Source organism: Helianthus annuus, chromosome 15, assembly GCF_002127325.2.
Source record: "Helianthus annuus cultivar XRQ/B chromosome 15, HanXRQr2.0-SUNRISE, whole genome shotgun sequence".
Lineage (NCBI taxonomy): Eukaryota > Viridiplantae > Streptophyta > Magnoliopsida > Asterales > Asteraceae > Helianthus > Helianthus annuus.
In genome coordinates, this window is record NC_035447.2 from 50,495,655 (window position 1) to 50,506,793 (window position 11,139).

The window sequence follows — 11,139 nt, forward strand, 5'->3', positions numbered from 1 at the left end:
TTTTGTTGATGAAAATGGAAGACCCAAGACCACAAAGGCTTGGGTCCCCATCTCCAACTAATCATGTGAGTTCATGTGCAGGGTGCTCCAGGAGGAACTTTCAGTAGTCATTGGATTGTTGATAGTGGGGCATCCAGGCACATGACAGGCGACATGAAGCTTCTCTACGACTTTAAATCTATTAGAGGAGGTTATGTTGCTTTTGCTGGAGATAAAGGCGGATATATTACTGGTGAAGGAATGGTATCCAACGGGGTTGTAAGCTTTGATAAGATCAACTTTGGGCAACAACTTGATCACAATCTTCTCAGCGTTTCACAAATCTGTGATAAGCAGTTTTTAGTGCACTTTGATGCAAATGGATGTTACGTGCTGAAACCCGGCTTCAAGATTCCAAAAGAATGGATTCTCTTATCTGCTCTAAGGATAAATGATTTGTATGTCCTTGATATGAGCCAAGCAATTACAACGTCTGCACAAGCAACTTGTTTTATTTCCAAATCCACAGAAAAAGACTCAATCTCTTGGCATAGATGGATGGGTCACATTCACCTATGCAAAATGAATCATTTGGTGTCGAATGAATTAGTGAATTGTGTTCCTCTTAAAAACTTCCATCTTCAAGACGTCTGTGTTTCATGCCAAAAAGGAAATCAAAGCAGGAAACGACACCCTACAAAGAAGATTAACACCGTTGCAATTCCGCTTGAACGTTTGCACATGGATTTGTTCGGTCCTGTCAAGCATAAAAGCATTCAAAATGATCAATACTACCTCGTGATAACAGATGATTATTCAAGATTTTCTTGGGTGGCGTTCATGGCTCACAAGAGTGATACTTTCGGAATTTTCAAAAACTTGATCATTCAGATTGAGAATTTGTATACTTTGAAGGTTAAACGGATTTGCAGCGACAATGGAACTGAGTTTAAGAATCATGCAATGGAGGAGTTCTGTAGATCAAAAGGTATTCATCATGAATTTAGTGCGGCTTACACTCCTCAACAGAATGGCATTGCTGAGCGTAAGAACCGTACATTGATCGAAACTGCTAGGACGATGTTGGTAGAGTCACAATTGCTGATTCCCTTCTGGACTAAAGTTGTGGCCTCTGCTTGTTATACATTAAACCGAGTCCTAACAGTCAAAAGACACAACAAGACCTGCTTCGAGCTTCTTCACAAACGGAAACCAGATTTGTCATATCTTGAACCGTTTAGAGCAACTTGCACAATGATCGATCCTAATAGAAAGTTTGGGGCAAAAGCTATTGAAGGTTACTTTCTTGGTTATACCACCCCTAACTTAAGAGTCTGGAACCTAGAGACTAAAAGGGTCGAGGAATGGTCTGAGGTCAGGGTACAACGACACACATTGCTAGTCAAATGTCCAGGTCAACCATGGATGTTTGAGTACGATGACTTTTTCAATTCGATCAATATTCAAGAAGTCGAAGAAAGTGCTGCGGCAAGGATGTTTTTCGAGAGTGACAACGCAACAGATTCACCGTTGGTTCATCCAATTATTGTCAACAATCCAGGAACATCTTCAGTGAACAATAATGCTCTCAACAATGAGGATTTTCATCATGCTAGCGAACTGAGCGAATCTTCAGAGGATGATGAATTTCTCGATGCAGACCAAGAAGCTGTTTATGGTACTTCTGAGGCTACACCTCCAGTGGACGCCCCTAAAATAGCTGGAGCTACTGCATCATCCTCTTCGACAGTTCCGGGTATTGAATTGGTTGTTGATCTCAATCTCAACAATATGGGTATGAACATTCCAGTTCTAGATAACCCAGAAACAAGGATTCACAATACCCATCCTCAACAAAACATCATCGGAAATGTACAAAGTGGCGTACAAATAAGAAACATGTTGCGAACCAACAACAATGCAGGCTTGTATGCGGCGATTTGAGAATCTGGTCAACAAAACGATTGGTCCTTCGCGTGTTATGTATCACAAGAAGAACCAAAATCTTGGAAAGAAGCTTTGAAAGATAATGCTTGGGTGGAAGCTATGCAGGAAGAACTGCAGCAATTCCAGAAGCTAGGTGTCTGGAAACTCGTTGATAAACCTGAAGATTACAAGAAGATTGGTACCCGTTGGGTTTATAAGTGCAAAAAGGATGACCATGGAGTAGTTATTCGAAACAAAGCAAGGTTAGTCGTTCAAGGTTTTCGTCAGATTGAAGGGATCGACTACAACGAAGTTTATGCACCAGTTGCACGTCTAGAAGCTATTCGGATCTTTCTAGCCTACACGACCTTCAAAGGATTCAAGGTTTACCAGATGGATGTGAAAAGTGCATTCTTACATGGTGTGGTTGAAGAAGAGGTGTACGTCGAATAGCCTCCAGGTTTTGATGATCCTATTCACCCTGATCGGGTTTGGTTGCTGAACAAAGCTCTCTATGGTCTACATCAAGCACCACGAGCTTGGTATGCAACCTTATCTAATTATCTGCTAGAGAATGGATTTCGTAGAGGTCTTATCCATTGCACTCTTTTCATCAAAGAACAGGATGGAGATCTTCTATTGTACAGGTATACGTAGATGATATTATATTTGGTTCTACTAACGATGTTTTGTGTAGGAATTTTGAGCGCATTATGCAGGATAAATTCGAGATGAGCGCAATCGGGGAAATGAATTTCTTTTTGGGCCTACAAGTGCAACAAACTGAGTCTGGGATATTCATCCATCAGCTAAATATGTTGGTGACATCTTGAGCCGGTTCCAGATGTCTGATGCAACGCCCATTGGTACCCCACTGCAGCAAAATCATGGAATTAATCCGGACTTGAAGGGTGAAGTTGTTAGCCCCTCATACTACCGTGCGATGATCAGATCTCTTATGTACCTCACAACATCAAGACCAGATATAATGTATCCAACGTGCCTGCTTGCCAGATATCAAGGGAACCCGAAGGCCTCACATCTTGCAGCTGTAAAAAGGATTTTTCGTCATTTGAAGGGTTGCCCTGACACCGGTCTATGGTACCCCAGGGATAATAACTTTGACTTGATCGCTTTCAGTGATTCTGATTTTGGCGGATGCAAAATCGACGGCAAATCCACAACGGCTGGATGTCAGTTTTTAGGAAATCGCCTAGTCACATGGCAGTGCAAGAAGCAGACTTGCGTCGCTACATCAACATGCGAAGCTGAATACATTGCTGCCTCAAGTTGTTGCTCCCAAGTCTTGTGGATTCAATAACAAATGTGCGACTACGGTTTTGAATTCCTATCTACTCCTATTTTCGTTGATAATTCTGCTGCTTTACAGATCACTAAAAATCCAGTGCAGCACTCAAAGACCAAACACATCGAAATCAAATATCATTTCATACGTGATTGCTTTGATAAAAGGCTTATCGATGTTGTTAAGGTCCACACCGATGACCAACGTGCCGACCTTTTTACCAAATCTTTTGATAAATCACGATTTGACTATTTACAAATGGTAAACGGCATTAAGGTCAAACCAGAGTAAAACCAACATCGGAAAATCATTTTTGTAAATATTTGTTTGTGTTTTCTTAATTTCTCGTACTTTTTGCATTTTAGGGGGAGTAAATTCGAAACATACAAAAACATTGAAAATTTTTAAAAATCCAAAAACATCAAAAAATTTCAAAAACACAAAACCATAGAAAAACAAAAATGTGTTTCCTAGAGAGCAAAAGAGAAAATGATAGTACATCAGTGGTCTGTCCAAACCTCTTTAAACCTTAAATGAAAAATGCTCGAAAAATGCTCGTTCGATTCCCGCTCAGTTTGTAAATGAGTCGCTCGGATCGGTTCGATTCAAATTCAATCCAAGCATGAGCAAAGGTCCGCGCGCTTGTCGATTGCTCGGTTTCGCTCGAATTATTCATATTAATAATATATATATATATATACATATATATATATATATATAGGGTTGGGCTATATAGAAAACCCTAAATATTTAGGAAACCCGGGAAACTCAAAGCTCCCGACTTTTTTTTTTGAAAAAAATAACACATGTAATATACATGATTTTAAGAGTTTTGGGCCAAAAAAATCAAAAAAGCGCCGAAAGGTTTTTTTTGAAAAAAAAAACAAATTTCAGCAACTTTCAGCATTTTTTGTCTAACACATGTTTGTCAACGAAGTTTTTGAAACTTGTTTATTTTTTTTAAAAAAAAGTACTCGGCGTTTTTTTTGATTTTTTTGGCCCAAAACTTTTAAAAACATGTATATTACATGTGTTGTTTTTTTCAAAAAAAAAAGTCAGGAGCTTTGAGTTTCCAGAGTTTCCTAAGAATTTAAGGGTTTTCTGTCTAGCATTACCCTATATATATATATATATATATATATATATATATATATATATATATATATATATATATATATATATATATATATATATATATGGTCAGGATTTAGAGAAAACGGTGAAAAGTGTGAGAACAGTAAGAACGATTTTGGTGGTGACATGTGGCATTGATGCTAAATTACACTAAGAGATAATATTGTCCAAAAACCCACTCACATGAACTGGGTGTTCAAATAAAACGCCATAAAAACACCCAATTAGGAAAAACGCCATGAAAATACTCAGTTAAAACCGCCATAAAACACCTAGTTCAGAAAAACGCCATGAAAAAACTCAGTTGAAAACGCCATAAAACACTCAGTTCAGAAACACGCCATGAAAATACCTACTTAAAACGCCAAAAAAACACCTAGTTCAGAAAAACGCCATGAAAATACCGAGTCTAAAACACCATAAAACACTCAGTTCAGAAAAACGCCATAAAACTCAGTTAATTTTTTTCGAAAAGTATATCAATAGTATACTCATTGGAATGATTAAAAAACACTGAGTTTTATGGTGTAATTTTTTTCGAAAAATGATCACGTATAAAAAAGTTATGGTCGTTTAAATATGATGGGGAAATGGCATGTGATTAGCATGCGCACCTTTGTTTGGAACTTCCTATTTTACCCCTCCTGGTAGTTCCAAGGCCTCTATTATTTACAAAAATGTCAACGCATAAATCTCAGCCACAAACCACTAAGATCTTGTGGCTGAGAATCGTTCTCACTGTTCTCACACTTTGAAGCGTTCTCTCCTGATTCTGTTCCTACATGTATATTATAGATTTTAATTAACAAACCAAAAAAGTTGTTATGTAATGTGTAGAACTTGAAGGTTTTGTTTAATGTTTGTGTTTATAGGTTATATGTTGATTTGAAGTTGAATTTTGTGGATGGAGATCAAGCTTAAAGAAGAAGTTTATGGCTTTTGAGCTAAATGACAATTTGTATTTCGCACGTTATTTTGTGCTTCTTGATATTGTTAAGAACATTTTAAGAATCATGATTTTAGTTATGTATTGCTTTTGTTAATAAGGTGTTGGACATGTTTTAATTAAGTTAGGATTTGTTTTTGTTGAACGCAGCCTTATAATTCAATCGAGCGAAAATGATCCGCTCAATTTTAGTTAGGATTTGAGAAAACCGAGCAAAACCGAGCGAAAACGGTCCGCTCGATTCAAATTCAGTCCGAGCATGAGCATCAATTTTGTGCTCGGTTTTGCAAATTCGATCCGATCGGATCAGATCAGATCGGATCTGTTGTAATTCAATCCGAGCATGAGCAGACCCACGATCGGATCGGATCGGCTCATGAACACCCCCATACCTAAATCAACCGGTATCTCCAAAACGTTCCAACGCTTGGATAAAGAGCAACACAAACTAATTGACACTAATTTTACTTACACCCCTACATATTTACAATATACGACCTTGACCCTTAAACATAATTATAACAATGACATTAGACCCTTATATATACTTCATAATAAGTTTAGTTTAATTTACAATATAATTATACAAACAGTGACGTCTCTGAGAATTCATGCACCCTGTTCGAACTCGAAAAATGTGCCCTTATGCTTTAACGATAAACAATGCAATTACAAAAATGACAAAATCATAGTATTTGATAAACAATGCAATTACAAAAAATGAGAAAATTATAGTATTCAAATGAGTTACATTACATACCGTAATAACTAATAAACTAATAGCAAACCAATAATTTGTGCAGCCCTCCTTGCGTTCTTCATAGCAAATTGGTGGATTAACTCTTCACAATTTAGATTATCTAAGACTTCGTTTTCAATTAGTAATTGGCTAAATTAACCTAGTCGGCTAAATTCTAAAGTCTAAACCATTAAAAATTATTTTTAAATGAGCCTTACTTGAAATTGGTATGAGTTTACTATTTTAAAAACATTAACATATATATCGGATTTTATTTAAAACCATATGCCCTGAGAAATCACGGGCCCTGTGCGGAAGTCCTCCCGGCACACCTTCTAAGCCTCCCCTGCAAACAAAAATATTACTTCAATGTCTCCGCCCTGTGGTAAGATTCCTACATAACAAAACCAAGAAATTATAACATTTGAAGCAATCATGATTACATGATCTAAGCTGACACTAAATTTCTAAGATCTTGAGTTAATTCTATAAGTTGCCCTATTGTGTAGTTTGGACTTTATATTTTTATAATCCCAACGGCCGCCAAGAATATTCATAGATAAGATAACATATATGTTGTCACATATATTCACATTCATCATCTTTTTCTTATTCAAGCAAAAAACAAGGATCTTTGTAAAAGATGTCAGATTCTTGATCCCTTGGATCATTTGGTGAAAAATAACAATTTCGTCTTTGGAATGACCAAACTTGTAAGATTTTTGATCCCTTGGATCGTTCGGTCATACAGATGCTTTAACTTTGTCTTTGGAAGTACCAAAGGTGTAAGATACTTGGTTAATTAGAGATCTATTTATACCAAAGTTGATTTTGAATGAATCCTCAAATACTCATTGAGCTTCTCTCCAATAAAGTTCTTAGTCCCTGCTCTCACATAGTATCAATTTCATTATTCATGGGTATACACAAATTTCCTAAAATCATGTTAAATAAGCTGGCTGTTGGGAGATGCCAATCATCTTCACGTGTCATTGATGTACCTAAAGGCCATTTCTCTGTGTATGTTGGTGAAAACAGCCTCAAGAGATTTATCGTTCCTTTAGCGTATCTTAAACATCCTTCATTTCAAACTTTGTTGAACATGTCGGAAGAGGAGTTTGGCTATGCTCATCCAATGGGAGGTCTCATATTCCCTTGCAGAGAAGATACTTTCATTCAGCTTGTTGAGAATATACAATTAACATGATTGTGGTCTGATAAGAAAATATGACCAACTTTTTGCATTGTAACTGTAAACATTTAGGAGTGTTTTTTCCTTTCTACATCGCTTTTCATGGTTATACACAGGGTTATTACCAATGAAAGTATGAGTTTGTATAAATAATACTTTACTAACTAGTTACAAGTTTGTTATAAATTTATCTGTTTTTATAGGCGTTTATTAGACCAGCAAAAAAGACGTGTTGGATAACTAGTGGAAAGCCGAGTTCACCTCGTACAAAGTGGGCACTTGATGGATTTTAAGAGTATATTTTAGAGGTGTGTAAAGCAAAAAAAATATAGCCTATTTAAGCAAACACAACGAAGAATAAATACCATGCAATGAAATAATTTATTGTGTTTTGTTTATTGAACCTTTTGTTTTTTACTTTATTCTAGTTTTAGCATGTCTTTTGGGCATAAGTATACGAGTTATATAAAAAACATAAAAGCAACAGCATAATAAAAATATGTTTTAGCACATTTGACTTGTCACAAACCCGTTTTCCCGACCAAACTCGTATTTACGCATAAGACTCTTTACATAAACCATATAAACAAGTCGTAACGGGTCAAATATTTTCAAAACACTTTCAAATCAGAATGTAAGGTTAACCAACCATATTATATGAGACACCTCACTTGTATGGTTATAACCTATATTTTATCTGGTCAACGCTTAATCTAGCGAAAATCATGCTTAAATCCACGTTAACCGGTCAAGTCTAAATGACTTATAAAGACCCGTAAACAATTCTCATGGATATCATTTCCATTCACTCTGGACTATAGAGCCCTCTTGTAATTGCACCATAGGCAAATAGTTTTTAACTACTAGCACAGGTAAATAGTTTTTAACTACTTTTATCCGGATATAGTATAAAACTCCTTGGTTTGGGTATTGTAGCAGGCTAAATGTCTTCATAATGCAATAATTCGATTTAATCCGTATTATTTGATTAACAAAAACGATTGGGGTTAATACCGTATACGGGTTCCTTGATTCATTATTATAATGACCATAAGTGTGGGATGTATATTGATTCAATATTGGCTTCTATCCCAGTTCCCGAATGTGACAGGCATGTTACTTGTCCCAATGAAAAATATATGTTTTAACAATGAGTCAGTTAGCTGTATTTGATAACGTATTTTTTTAAAGATTGACTTATAGGTGACGAACCAAGATGAATAGGTTAGATAAGGTCCGGTCTCAAAATCCATTTTAAATTATTTCGATCCACCTTTGGGTTATATTGTATCAAGGTATTGATACACAAAGTTTTAATATATCTTGGGAGTTTTAATACTTGAAATTTATTATTACTCCCTATTTTTGTTGCGCTGTGAAACTGGTATACAATCCCCACGTTAAAAACCCCATATTCGGGCCCACTAGGTGTGACATCAATCATCCTTACGACCTAGACTTTTATAATTTGACTTTATAAGTCAGAACACAAGACCATGTTAATTCATTTTGAAGTTGAGAAGCACTCAAAGGTCTTAAAAGCCATGTTCATATGTGAGTCTAGAAGCACTCGTAGGTCTCTAAATGTTTAATGGCAAGTCATTAAGACAACAATTTAAAATCAATCTATAACCGGTCATTAGAACATCTTAATTACTTACTATTAAAGACGTTCATTAAATTAATTTTTTCCTTTATTTGAGTTAAATAATTTGACGATTTGTTTTTTTTTCAAATGACTATAAAACTCACGCCACAAAAATAATAATAATAATAATAATAATAATAATAATAATAATAATAATAATAATAATAATAATAATAATAATAATCCAATGATCAAGAAACTTTCCGGGCTACGCGTTTAAGCTATGATTTCAGGCATCGAGTTTTCTAGGTTGCACTATTTTGTTGTTTCTATCATGGAGATCGATGTTTGTTCTCTTAATCCTCCACAACTTTTTAACGTTATTTTACTAATTTCGTGATTACATTCTTTAGCTTAATATTAAAAAAAAAAAAAAAAAACTATTTTTCTCACATGTTATTTTTATGTACATAGCGGTATGATGTAAATTTTTTTCGAACGGAGTCAGGCCAAATATAATACATTTTTATGCATATTTTATGCACGTTTTTAGTTGTCATATGTTTTGACATTTTAATGTACGTGTCACGTTTCCATGTAAATGATATTAATTAACTTTTTTAGAAAACGAGTACGGTCAAATATAATAATTTTTCATGCTTATTTTTGTATACATTTTTTGTTGGTCTACGTTCTAGTGTACACTGTGTTCGGAAACGAGTCGAACAGTATAAATTTGAGTTGTTGTACGTTTTGACCCGCTAAATCTTGATTCAAAGGTAATGGTGGTGTAGTGGTGAGGTGGAAGCCTTACTAAACGAACCAACTCGGGTTCAATTCCGTTTCTTATGTAACCGCTATGCTTTAGATCAGATTCGTCGAAACACGCATTTTCATATGATTAACGCATCACATAACGTGTTACCAACTACAAACAACTAATTAACGTCGCCACCGCAACACGCAACCTATGGCAACAATCTAGTTACAATTGAAACTACAACTTATTGATTTGAGCAACGTGATCTGTATTTTTTTCCCCATCGTACAACTAGTATACCTTTATTAACAATCCACAGACTTAGAGAAATTTTCAAATATTTGATGTAAGTAGAAAGAATTAATGGTTGTCACATACCAAACATGATTATCTAGTAACGTTGTATATAAGAAGCGAATATCAGTGTGCAAAATGATGTTCTTTTTACAAACTACATGATCTTTAAGTTTAAATCATTTATACATATGCTTCAACTTCGTCTTTGGAATGACCAAAGGTGTAAGATTCTTGATCCCTTGGATCATTCGGTGGCACGGATGCTTGAATTTTGTCTTTGGAAGTACCAAAGGTGTAAGATACTTGACAACTTGGTGTATTCCAATTTCCTTAAAATATTCTCCTTGTGGAATAGTTTAGTTACGTAGAGATCTATTTAAACCAACGTTGGGTTTGAATGAACCCTCAACTATTCATTGAGCTTCTTTGCAAATTCTTAGCTTCTGCTCTCACATAGTATCAATTTCATTGATTATGGGCATACACATATTTCCTAAAAGCATGTATACTAAGCTGGCTACAGGGAGATGCCAATCATCTTCACATGTCATTGATGTACCTAAAGGCCATTTCTCTGTATATGTGGGTGAAAACAGCCTCAAGAGATTTGTAGTTCCTTTAGCGTATCTTAAACATCCTTCATTTCAATCCTTGTTGAACCTGGCAGAAGAGGAGTTTGGCTATGCTCATCCAATGGGAGGTCTAACATTCCCGTGCAAAGAGGAGATTTTTATTGAGCTAGTTCAAAATATACAGTTAACATGATTGTGGTTTGATAAGAGAACATGACCATCATTTTTTGCAATGTAAATGTAAACATTTAGGAGTTTTTTTTTCCTTTCTACATAACGTTTCATTGTTACACCCCGGGTTTTTACCAATGAAAACATGAGTTTGTATAAATAATATTATGCTGATTCGTTACAAGTTTTACTATTATTAACTTTGATGGTCATTGATTAATTTTGCTTGATTCTCTTTTACTTTTACTATTATTTATATAAAGTAACAAAAAGTAATTTAAATAAAACTAGAATGGTATTTATATTTGATACTAAAAGTAATCTAATATAAATAAAATAAAATATTAATGAAAATTGGATATTATTAAACTTTATTTAAGAGAAATAAAAAACATAAAACAAAAATCAATAACTTAACAAACTTTATTTAATAGAACAGCTAATTTAAAAAAAAAAAATAGAAGGTAACTTAATATAAAAATCATACATGATTTTGAATTTAATTTGTGTGAGTTTCGCCAATGATATC